Raw genomic sequence first — 13,568 nt, forward strand, 5'->3', positions numbered from 1 at the left:
AAAATCTCAAAACTCTGGAGGCTGTGCACATGCGTTCAAAAATGTGGTGGTGGAAGGGAAGAAAGAGTTTCTGAATCTTGAGTGTTCAGGCTTCCGTACCTCTTCCCTGATGGTAGTTTTGAGCAGGGAACGTGTCCCGGGGTGAGGGGCCTCACTGGTGGAGCTGCCTTCTCGAGGCATCGCATCTTAAAGATGTCCTCGATGCTGGGGAAGGTGAAGCCTCTGATGCTGGTTGATCCTACATTCGTCTGCAGGCTCCTGTCACCCTGTCCGTTTCAGCCTCCACCAGGTGGCGATGCTACAAGTCAGCAGGCTCCCAACGTTCATCTGTAGAAAATTCCTCGTTTTCAATGAAAGGGCAAATCTTCTCAGACTCCTGACGTTTTGCCATGAGAGAGCTACGGGTGGTGGTGAAGGCCATGTGTACAGTATGCTCTGGAATACACTCAGACTCAGATTCGAAATTACGAAGACGTCAGTAACGAAATCCGAAGATGAAATCACAATCTTTATAACTAGAAATGCATCCCCTGCAGCACGAGCCCTTTAACTACTGACCGGTATTAATTGGTAGTCAGAGCCTTCAAGGTAAAGTGACAGCTAACCATACTCCGGTTCCGAATCTGGGATGCCTTCCGAGGAAGATAATTTCTTCGTGTTTGCATGCCCAGTGTATATCCTCTGAGATACTGACACACAGCAACACAGGAATCTGAAACACGATCATAGGCTAGAGAGGCAGAATTAAGCTATTTGGTCCATCGTCCGCCATTTTATCATGGCCAATACATTTTCCTCTCAGCCCCAATCTCCTGCCGTCTTCCTGTATCCCTTCCTGACCTGACTAATCCAGAATCTCTCAGACTCTACCTTAAATATTCTGCTTTCAAATCCACAGACTGCTAAGACATCACATTTTATAGATTCACCCCACCATGGCAAAATACATTCCTCTTAATCTCCGTTCTAAAATGACGGCCCTCTATTCTATGTGGGCTCACTGGCCTTAGTCTCTCCCACCATAGGGAAACTTCTCTCCGTATCTACGTTATCGTGGCCTTTAAACATTCCCTGGGTAACAACAACACTAAGCACCACCCTCCCACCTCCCCCTCCCGCCTACTCATTATTCTGAGTTGCAGCCAATAAACGCTCCTGATTTGATAAGCATTTCAATCCCCGTATGATTTCCGTGTACTTCCCTTCAACTCTTTACAATGCAAGCACTTCTGGCCAGGTTGAGAGAAGGGACCCTGACCGGCTCACAGTCCTCCGTGAGGACTCACCAGTGCTTTATGAAGGCTCAACATTAAAACTTTACATTTATATTCTAATCTTCTTGACATGAATGCTACGTTGCATTTGGCTTCCTCGCCACCGACTCCACCTGAAAATTCAACTTTGGGGAATCCAGCACAAAGACTAGTAATTCTCTTTGCACCTAAGATGTTGAAGTTTCTCTCCATTTAGAAAACCTTCTGTGCCCTTATTTCATAGAATAGTACAGCACAGTACAGGCCATTCGGCCCACAATGTTGTGCCGATCCTGTTGTACCTTCCTAGTAGTCTCTTAAACTTCACTAGTGTATCTGCCTGCACCACTGACACGGGCAATCCGTTCCACGCACCAACCATTCTCTGAGTAAAAAAAAAAAAAAAAATCTCTAATATTCCCCGTGAACTTCCCACCCCTTACCTTAAAGCCATGTCCTCTTGCACTGAGCAGTGGTGCGCTGGGGAAGATGCGCTGGCTCTATCTATTCCTCTTATTATCTTGTACACCATTATCATGTCTCCTCTCATCCTCCTTCTCGCCAAAGAGTAAAGCCCTAGCTCCCTTAACCTCTGATCATAATGCATACTCTCTAAACCAGGCAGCATCCGGGTAAATCTCCTCTGTACCCTTTCCAATCCTTCCACATCCTTCCTACAGTGCGGCGACCAGAACTGGACACAATACTCCAAGTGTGGCCTAACCAGAGTTTTATAGAGCTGCATCATTACATCGCGACACTTAAACTCTATCCCTCGACTCCTGAAAGCTAACTCCCTATAAGCTTTCTTAACTACCCTATCCACCTGTGAGGCAACTTTCAGGGATCTGTGGACATTACCCCCAGATCCCTCTGCTCCTCCATACTATCTAGTATCCTGCCATTTACTCTGTACTCTTCCTTGGAGTTTGTCCTTCCAAAGTGTACCACCTCACACTTCTCCAGGTTGAACTCCTTCTGCCAGATCTCAGCCCTCTTCTGCGTCCTATCAATGTCTCTCTGCAATCATTACCAAGCCTCTGCACTATCTACAATACCACCTTCCTTTGTGTCGTCAGCAAACTTGCCAACCCACCCTACTACCCCCACATCTAGCTCGTTAATAAAAATCACGAAAGGTAGAGGTCCCAGAGCAGATCCTTGTGGGACATCACTAGTCACAATCATCCAATCTGAATGTACTCCCTCCACCACCACCCTCTGCCTTCTGCAGGCAAGCCAATTCTGAATGCACCTGGCCAAACCTCCCTGGATCCCATGCCTTCTAACTTTCTGAATAAGCCTACTGTGTGGAACCCTGTCAAATGCCTTACTAAAATCCATATAGATCACATCCACTCCACTATCCTCATCTATATGCCTGGTAACCTCCTCAAAGAACTCTTATCAGGCTTGTTGGACACGATCTGCCCTTCACAAATCCATGCTGCCTCTCCCTGATCAGACCATGATTCTCTAAATGCCCAGAGATCCTATCTCTAAGAATCTTTTCCAACAGCTTTCCCACCACAGACGTAAGACTCACTGGTCTATAATTACCCGGATCATCGCTACCAGCTTTTTTGAACAAGAGAACAGCATTCGCCTCCCTCCAATCCTCCGATACCCTTCCCGTAGTCAACGAGAACATAAATATCCTAGCCAGAGGCTCAGCAATTCTTCCCTCCCATCGTGGAGGGACCCGGGGGATATTCCTTCAGGTCCCGGGGACTTCTCCGTCCTAATATGTTTTGATAATTCCAACACCTCCTCTCCCTTAAAATCAACATGATCCAGAACATCAACCTCATTCATATTGTCCTCATCGTCATCAAGTTCCCACCCATTGGTGTATACCGAAGAGAAATATTTATTGAGGACATGGCTCACTTCCACAGTCACCAGGGACATCTTCCCACCTTTATCTCTAATCGGTGCTACCTTCTCTCCTGTCATCCTTTTTATCTTCACATAATTGAAGAATACCTTGGGGTTTTCCTTTACCCTACTCGCCAAGGCCTTCTCATGCCCCCATCTTGCTCTTTTCAGCCATTACTTAAGCTCCTTTCTTGCTTCCCTATATTCCTCAATAGACACATTTGATCCTTGCTTCCTAAACCTCATGTATGCTGCCTTCTTCCACCTGACTAAACTTTTCACCTCACTTGTCACCCACTGTCCCTTCACCCTACCATTCTTTATCTTCCTCACCGGGACAAATTTATCCATAATATGCTGCAAGAGATCTCTAAACATCGACCAACTGTCCATAGTACATTTCCCTGCAAAAACTTCATCCCAATTCACACTCGCAACTTCTAGCCTTATAGCCTCATAATTTGCCCTTCTCCGATTGAAACATTTCCTGTCCTCTCTGATTCTATCATTTTCCATGATACTGGTAATGGCCAGGGAGCGGTGGTCACTGTCCCCCAGATGCTCACCCACAGAGAGATCTGTGATCTGACCCGGTTCGTTAGTTAGTACTTGATCTAGTATGGCATTCTCCCTTTCGGCCGGTCCACATGCTGTGACAGGAATCCGTACTGGACAAACTTAGCATACTCTTCCCCATCTAAACCCTTGGAAATAATCAGGTGCAAATCAATATTTGGGAAGTTAAAGTCTCTCATGATGACAACCTTGTTTTATTTGCACCTTTCCAAAACCTGCCTCCCAATCTGTTCCTCTGTATCTCTACTGCTACCAGGGAGCCTATAGAATACCCCCAATAGAGTAACTGCTCCCTTCCTGTTCCTGACTTCCACCCATACTGACTCAAAAGAGGAACCTACTACTTTACCAATCCTTTCTGCAGTTGTAATAGTATCCTTGACCAGTAATATCACCCGTCCTCCCCTTTGTCCGCCCTCTCTATCGCTTTTAAAGCACTGAAATCCAGGGATATTGATAATCCATTGCTGCCCTGGTGCCAGCCTAGTCTCTGTAATGGGCACTACATCATAATTCCATGTGTGTATCCAAGCTCTCAGTTAATCATCTTTGTTCCTGATGTTTCTTGCATTGAGGTGCACACACTTCAGGCTTTCTACCTGACTATCTTTACACCGTTTATTCTGCTTCTCGTTCCTCAAAGCCTCTCTGAATGTTCGATCTGGCTTTACTCCATGCACTTCTTTCACTGCTCTATTGCTGTGGGTCCCATCCCCCTTGCAAATTAGCTTAAACCCTCCCGAACCACGCTTGGTTCTTCCACCAAAGTGCATGACCTTACACATCCCGTCACAGTAATCCATACGCCGCTTCTTTGCCCAATCTCTCAATCTCTCTGAACCCTTCTGTAGCCTCTTTGCTTCCTCAACACCATTTTTAGTTCGGTAATTTCACTGCCGATCTGCAGTGACTGAGGTCTCCTGATGAGAAATGCAGCCGCCTCGTGTTGTGTTGTCCAGTTGGTCATGTGACTAGTAGAGAACAAATAGGCTTGTACCGGATGTAGACCTATTGTGGTCACCGTCAATGTGTAGTTTGTCCACGTCCTTGCTGGAGAAGAGGTTGACCCCGGGTATTACCAGCCTCTCAAAGCACTTAATCCTAATAGGTGTACGTGTCACTGGGCGATTGTAGTTGAGGCAGCTCGCCTTTGTCTTCTCGGGCACTGCTGTCCTTGTCGGCATTTTGAAATTCCGACTGCAGCAGTGAGAGATTGAGGATGTCCTCGGAAACCCCAGCCTCCTCTAAAGTCCTCCCAATCTTCTTCACCTTATCCTCATCTACAGCCCTCTCCGTCTCCGTCAATTGAATGGAACTGACGTTTTTATCTACATGCTTCATGTACATAAGGAGTAACATCTTTACGTTACGTCTCCGTCTAAATGTGGAATGTGCAATTTATAATAATTTGTTATAAATATTATGTACAATAGGACTGCCAATATAACATAGAAAATCAATTGTATCAGCATGAATTGATCAGTCTGATGGCCTGGTGGAAGGAGCTCTCACGGATCCTGTTAGTTCTGGTTTTTTGGCTGCGGTACCCTTTCCCGGACATTTTTTTTTCCCGTCCGCTTTGACCCCTACCGCTGTCTCTGGGCTGACGTACATGCTGTTGATTTTTTTGTTGTTGTTGCTGTCTTGACGGAGGCGCAGTCAGTGTAGCCGCACGCTTTCAAGGCTTCTCTGAAATATTAATGCTCCCTGCCTTTAGCTGTAATGTTGGTGGGCTTATTCTCCGTGCGTCATGTCGTGTTCTGATAACCCACAATTATGTTCCAATGGGTGGTAAGAGTCAAAGTGTAGATTAGGATCTGTCTCTGTTGGTTTCCGGTAAACGTCAATATCCAGATGTTCATTTCCTTTGATAACTACTACACAGTCCAAAAAGAGCAGTGCATTGCTCTCGACGTCGTCTGGTGTAAATCTAACGTTTTTTATCCACCGAGTCGATGTGTTCTGTGAAGGCTTGCACGTCACGGATTTTGACCTTGATCGAGGTTTCATCCGCATTCCTGAACCAATGACCGGGTGATGTTCCAGTTGCCTTGGTTTACTGCAGCCTGATAAATGCAGCGAGCAACACACATCAAAGTTGCTGGTGAACGCAGCAGGCCAGGCAGCATCTGTAGGAAGAGGTAGCGAGGGTTAGAGATAGTGAGAGTGACATATAAAAGTTACGGTGTTGGGCGACAGAATGTAGAGTGGGGTCGAGAAAGAACGGGAGTAGATAGAAATGTTACAGTGAGGGGGCAGAATGGAGAGAGAGGGTGAGATGGAGAAAGAGGAATGGAGAGAGATAAAGACGGCGAAACCGGTAGGGACGCGGGAGTCAAACAGAGACACAGAATACAGAACATGGAATAGTACAGCACAGTACAGTCCCTTCGGCCCACAATGCTGTGCCGACTCTCAAACCCTGCCTCCCATATAAGACCCCACCTTAGATTCCTCCATATACCTGTCCAATAGTCTCTTAAACTTCACGAGTGTGTCTGCCTCCACCACTGACTCAGGCAGTGCATTCCACGCACCAACCACACTCTGAGTAAAAAAAAACCTTCCTCTAATATCCCCCTTGAACTTCCCACCCCTCACCTTAAAGCCATGTCCTCTTGTATTGAGCAGTGGTGCCCTGGAGAAAAGGCGCTGGCTATCCACTCTATCTATTCCTCTTATTATCTTGTACACCTCTATCATGTCTCCTCTCATCCTCCTTCTCTCCGAAGAGTAAAGCCCTAGCTCCCTTAATCTCTGATCATAATGCATACTTTCTAAACCAGGCAGCATCCTGGTAAATCTCCTCTGTACCCTTTCCAATGCTTCCACATCCTTCCTATAGTGAGGTGATCAGAACTGGACACAATACTCCAAGTGTGGCCTAACCAGAGTCTTATAGAGCTGTATCATTACATCGCGACTCTTAAACTCTATCCCTCGACTTATGAAAGCTAACATCACATACGCCTTCTTAACTACCCTATCCACCTGTGAGGCAACTTTCAGGGATCTGTGAACATGTACCCCGAGATCCCTCTGCTCCTCCACACCGCCAAGTACCCTGCCATTTATTTTGTACACCGCCTTGGAGTTTGTCCTTCCAAAGTGCACGACCTCACACTTCTCTGATTTGAACTCCATCTGCCAGTTCTCAGCCCACTTCTGAATCCTATCAATGTCTCTCTGCAATCTTTGACAATCCTCTACACTATCTACAACACCACCAACCTTTGTGTCGTCTGCAAACTTGCCAACCCACCCTTCTACCCCCACATCCAGGTCGTTAATAAAAATCACGAAAAGTTGAGGTCCCAGAACAGATCCTTGTGGGACACCACTAGTCACAATCCTCCAATCTGAATGTACTCCCTCCACCACCACCTTCTGCCTTCTGCAGGCAAGCCAATTTTGAATCCACATGGCCAAACTTCCCTGGATCCCATGCCTTCTGACTTTCTGAATAAGCCTACCGTGTGGAACCTTGTCAAATGCCTTACTAAAATTTATATAGATCACATCAGCTGCACTACCCTAATCTATATGCCTGGTCACCTCCTCAAAGAAATCGATCAGGCTTGTTAGACACGATCTGCCCTTCACAAAGCCATGCTGACTGTCCCTGATCAGACCATGATTCTCTAAACGCCTATAGATCCTATCTCTAAGAATCTTTTCCAACAGCTTTCCCACCACAGACGTAAGGCTCACTGGTATATAATTACCCGGACTATCCCTACTAACTTTTTTGAACAAGAGAACAACATTCGTCTCCCTCCAATACTCCGGTACCATTCACGTGGACACGAGGACATAAAGATCCTAACTCTGCCTCAGAAGGCAGTGAAGGCCAGTTCTCTGGATTATTTCAAGAAAGAGTTAGATCGAGCTCTTAAAGGTAGCGGAGTCAAGGGATATGGGAAGAAGGCAGGAACATGGTACTGATTGTGGATGATCAGCCATGATAGCAGTGAATAGCAGTGCTTCCCTATATTCCTCAATAGATCCATCTGATCTCTGCTTCCTAAACCTCATGTATGCTGCCTTCTTCCACCTGACTAGATTTTCCTTCGCCCTACCATTCTTCTTCTTCCTCACCGGGACAAATTTATCCATAATATTCTGCAAGCGATCTCTAAACATCGACCACATGTCCATAGTACATCTCCCTGCAAAAACATCATCCTAATTCACACCGGCAAGTTCTAGCCTTCTCACCTCAAAATTTGCCTTTTCCCAATGAAAAAAAATGTCCTGTCCTCTTTGATTCTGTCCTTATCCATGATAATTACAAAGGCCACGGAGCGGTGGTCACTGTCCCCCAGACGCTCACCCACTGAGGGATCTGTGACCTGACCCGGTTCATTACCTAGTACTAGATCTAGTATGGTATTCCACCTGGTCGGCCTGTTCTCATACTGTGACAGGAATCCATCCTCGACACACTTATCAAACTCTGCCCCAACTAAACCCTTGGAACTAATCAGGTGCCAATCAATATTCGGGAGGTTAAAATCACCCATGATAACAACCCTGTTATTTTTGCATCTTTCCAAAATCTGCCTCCCAATCTGCTCCTCTGTATTTCTGCTGCTACCAGGGGGCCTATAGAATACCCATAGTGGAGTAACTGCTCCCTTCCTGTTCCTGCCCTCCACCCATATTGACTCAAAACAGGATTCTGCTGCATTCCCCACCCTTTCTGTGGCTGTAATAGTATCCCTGACCAGTAACGCCACCCCTCCTTCGCTTTTTCCGTCCTCTCTATCGATTCTAAAGCACGGAAATCCAGGAATATTGAGAATCCATTCCTGCCCTGGTGCCAACCAAGTCTCTATAATGGCCACTACGTCATAATTCCATGTATGTATCCAGGCTCTCAGTTCATCACCTTTGTTCCTGATGCTTCTTGCATTGAGGTACACACATTTCAGCTCTTCTACCTTACTGTCTTTACACCGTTTATTCTGTTTCTCTTTCCTCAAAGCCTCTCTGTATGTTAGATCTGGCTTTACTCCATGCACTTCTTTCACTGCTCTATTGTTCTGGGTCCCATCCCCCTCACAAATTAGTTTAAATCCTTCCGAACCATGCTAGCAAACCTACCTGCAAGGATTTGCTTACCATGGAGTTCAGGTGCAACCCATCCAATCTGTACAGGCCCCATCTTCCCCAGAAGAGATCCTGATGATCTGAAAATCTGAAACCCTGCTCCCTGCACCAACTCCTTAGCCACACATTCAACTGCCATCTCCTCCAATTCTTACCATCACTGTCACGTAGCACTGGCAGCAATCCTGAGAACGCCACCCTTGAGGTCCTGTTCTTCAGCTTTCTGTCTAATTCCCGAAACTCACACTTCAGGACCTCATCCCTCTTCCTGACTATGTCGTTGGTCCCAACATGTATCACGACTTCTGGTTGCTTTCCCTCTCGTACCAGGATGCCTAGCACCCGGTCAGAGACATCCCGGGCCCTGGCACCCGGGAGGCAAAAAACCATTCGGGTGTCCTTCTCACGTCCACAAATTCTCCTGTCTTCTCCCCTGACTATAGAGTCTCCAATGACGACAGCTCTCCTCTTCTCCGTCCCACCCTTCTGCACCACAGGGTCAGACTCAGTGCCGGAGGCCCTGCCACCGTGGCTCACACCTGGTCGGTCGTTCCCGCCAACAGTATCCAGGACGGTAAACTTATTATTCAGGGGAATGTCTACAGGGGTGCTCTGCACTACCTGTCTGCTCACCTTTGCTTTAACCCTCTGACTGGCACCCAACTACGTGCTTCCGACAGCCTAGGTGTGACTACCTCCCTGTAGCTCTCATCTATGACTGCCTCATTCTCCCTTATGAGTAGAAGGTCAACCAGTTGCTGCTCCAGATTCCTTACACGGTCTTCCAGATCGCCCAGCCGTATGCACTTGTGGCAGATGTGACTCTGCAGGAGAGGAGCTTTCCCCAAGACTGCCACATCTCACATGAGAGGCACATCACCGTCTCAGGAGACATTGTAAAAACTAACTGCGAGCAAGCTTGTCCTCCGCCTCTTCTCGTCGAAGCCTCTCGAGTCAAAACGTTACAGCTCCACTCCTTCACTGGCCCACTCACTTACTGGCCCCTTCGCTTGAGCTGTCCCTCTATTTATCTTTTGAGCTTTTCAAAATGTTTGTTCCGTGACCTCGACTGCCCAATCAGCTGCTTTCTGCTGAGCCTGAGCTATCCAAATCTCGATTGTCTAATCAAAGGCTTTCTGCTGATCTATTCAAATCTTGATTGACTTGATTGCACAGACCAACTGCCAAAACTGCCAGAATCTCTCGACTCAAAGCCTCAAAGCTCCACTTCTTCACTGGCCCACTCACGCACTGACTACAAAGAGGAGAGGGTGATGATTTGGAGAAAGGGGGGAGGTAAAACGAGAGGACGGGGAGAGGGAGATGCAGAGCAGCTGGAAGGTGGGTAGAGAACTGGAGAAGAAGGACGAAAGGACTCCATTCTTGTCCTCACCTTTCCCTGCGCTGGGATATTCTTGTCCCGGCTTTTAGAGTCTTCACGGAGAGGCAGAAACACACAGGCAGAGACGGCAAGAGAAGAGTAGGGGATGAGCGTCAGGCAACATTTCCCCAATCCTGAACCACCTCGTCACCCCTCCCAATTCCTGTGACCCCCTCCTCACCACTCTACCTTGTCTATCCCTCTTTTTCTCGGAACATCCTCCTCCTTCACAGAGAGGGGAGACATTCACTCTGAGGGTGAGGGAAAGACTTTCTAGCCTGTGCTGTATAGCCCCCACCCCGCCCTCTACCCCACTCCTCATCTTCAATAGAGGTTCCAACCCCGCCCGGGATAACCCCATAACTTCCCCGTCCATACCCGTTAAAACATGCCTTCCCCCTCTCCAACACATCCTGCACCACATTCTATTCACAATTTTCTACTCCCTCCCAAATCCTTCCTCTCCTGCACGCCCTGTTCTCATATCCACAACCTCCATGCCTCCCTCACTTTACCCTCCAACTTTCTTCTATGACTATACCGCCCTGACCCTACCCCTTTTCATTTCTGTCCTCTCCCCTCCCTCCTACCCCCGAACCTGTCTCCTATCACAGGCGCCGGAGGCTCTCTCAGTCGGTCTGTGCAGCGCCGGTGGGAGCTCAACACACCGAACGGGGCGCGGGAGATTGGGCACCTCAACCTCCTCCGCCTCCGCATCCTCCCCTAACGCCCTCGACCGCCACCTTTGGGAAGATGATGGGGAAGGAGAGCCTTTGACCTCACTCAGAGGTAGGGGACTCACTCACATCGGTGGGTTCTGGGTGTTTGACCCGGGGCCGTGGTTTCTCATGGACAGAGCGCTGAAGACCCGGCGATAAGGCGGAGCAAAGGGAGCGTCCGACTCGCAAACCGGGAACCAACCGGGACGGTGCAAAACTCCAGGACAATGGAGGCTGTGTGCTAGCGACACAAATCCCTCCGACATTTCCGCCCTCCGTACGCCTGCCATCCTTCCCTACTCATCTGTCCACTCCTTTCCTCTATCTCCCTCAATCGATTACTCTCTCCCTCCATCGTCCACCTTTCTAATCCCTCATTCCTTCCTTCCCGGTGCCCCTTCCACCATTTTCTTCCGCTTTCTCTCACAAGCGCTCACCGTCTCCTCACACTCTATGTCTCCACCTCTTCCTCCCACTCACAATTCCCCATGTCCATCTGTCTTACTTCACCAGCTCTCTCCTCGCCCTACCTCTTACCTCACCCCTCTCTTGCCACTCCTCCCTCGCTATCGGCTTCTCTCTCTCCGCCAACCCCGTTCTTGCCTTTTTTAACTCCCCACTCTCACCATTCTTTGTCCCGCCATCTCGTCTCACTGGATCACTCTCTCCAACACCCTCCATCTCTCCCCACCCCCCGGTTCCTTTATCAGCTGTTCATCCGGTGTTTGTGTCGGTCACACCCCCTTGTCAACACGGGCTTCCTCTGACAACGGATCCTTCCCCTCGCTGAGCTCAGAGACGCAGAGAATCCTCGACAGGAGGACAAAGCGAGATTTACGTGAATGCGACGTTCGCCAAAATGGACTCACGCTCTCCTTCCAGAGGTAAGCGGGGCGGAAAGACGGAGGAGGAGAGCTCCATGATGAGTCTGATCCCGCGTGTCTGTGATCGGAAGGTGTGGAGGGAGATTCACTAGGTGCCTGACCCCGGGAATATGTGATGGGACGGTGTGGAGGGAGATTCACTCTGTGTCTGACCCCAGGGGTGAGTGACGGGACGGTGCGGAGGGAGATTCACTCTGTGTCTGACCCCGGGAGTGTGTGATGGGACGGTGCAGAGGGAGATTCACTCGGTGCCTGACCCCGGGAATAGCTGATGGGACGGTGTGGAGGGAGATTCACTCTGTGTCTGACCCCAGGGGTGAGTGACGGGACGGTGCGGAGGGAGATTCACTCTGTGTCTGACCCCGGGAGTGTGTGATGGGACGGTGTGGAGGGAGATTCACTCGGTGCCTGACCCCGGGAATATGTGATGGGACGGTGTGGAGGGAGATTCACTCTGTGTCTGACCCCGGGAGTGTGTGATGGGACGGTGTGGAGGGAGATTCACTCGGTGCCTGACCCCGGGAATATGTGATGGGACGGTGTGGAGGGAGATTCACTCTGTGTCTGACCCCAGGGGTGAGTGACGGGACGGTGAGGAGGGAGATTCACTCTGTGTCTGACCCCGGGAGTCTGTGATGGGACGGTGTGGAGGGAGATTCACTCGGTGCCTGACCCCGGGAATATGTGATGGGACGGTGTGGAGGGAGATTCACTCTGTGTCTGACCCCAGGGGTGAGTGACGGGACGGTGCGGAGGGAGATTCACTCTGAGTCTGACCCCGGGAGTCTGTGATGGGATGGTGTGCAGGGAGATTCACTCTGTGTCTGACCCCGGGAGTGTGTGATGGGACGGTGCGGAGGGAGATTCACTCTGTGCCTGACCCCGGGTGTGTGTGATAGGACGTTGCGGACGGAACTTCACTCTGTGTCTGACTCCAGGAGTGTGTGATCGGACAGTGTGGAGGGACCCCGGGAATATGTGATGGGACGGTGTGGAGGGAGATTCACTCTGTGTCTGACCCCAGGGGTGAGTGACGGGACGGTGCGGAGGGAGATTCACTCTGTCTCTGACCCCGGGAGTATGTGATGAGACGGTGTGGAGGGAGATTCACTCTGTGTCTGACCCCAGGGGTGAGTGACGGGATGGTGCGGAGGGAGATTCACTCTGTGTCTGACCCCGGGTGTGTGTGATAGGACGTTGCGGGCGGAACTTCACTCTGTGTCTGAATCCAGGAGTGTGTGATCGGACGGTGTGGAGGGAGATTCACTCGGTGCCTGACCCCGGGAATATGTGATGGGACGGTGTGGAGGGAGATTCACTCTGTGTCTGACCCCAGGGGTGAGTGACGGGATGGTGCGGAGGGAGATTCACTCTGTGTCTGACCCCGGGAGTTTGTGATGGGACGGTGTGCAGGGACATTCACTCTGTGTCTGACCCCAGGGGTGAGTGACGGGACGGTGCGGAGGGAGATTCACTCTGTGTCTGACCCCGGGAGTCTGTGATGGGATGGTGTGCAGGGAGATTCACTCTGTGTCTGACCCCGGGAGTGTGTGATGGGACGGTGCGGAGGGAGATTCACTCTGTGCCTGACCCCGGGTGTGTGTGATAGGACGTTGCGGACGGAACTTCACTCTGTGTCTGACTCCAGGAGTGTGTGATCGGACAGTGTGGAGGGACCCCGGGAATACGTGATGGGACGGTGTGGAGGGAGATTCACTCTGTGTCTGACCCCAGGGGTGAGTGACGGGACGGTGCGGAGGGAGAT

This window comes from Mobula birostris, unplaced genomic scaffold (genome assembly GCF_030028105.1).
Source record: "Mobula birostris isolate sMobBir1 unplaced genomic scaffold, sMobBir1.hap1 scaffold_2106, whole genome shotgun sequence".
Taxonomy (NCBI): domain Eukaryota; kingdom Metazoa; phylum Chordata; class Chondrichthyes; order Myliobatiformes; family Myliobatidae; genus Mobula; species Mobula birostris.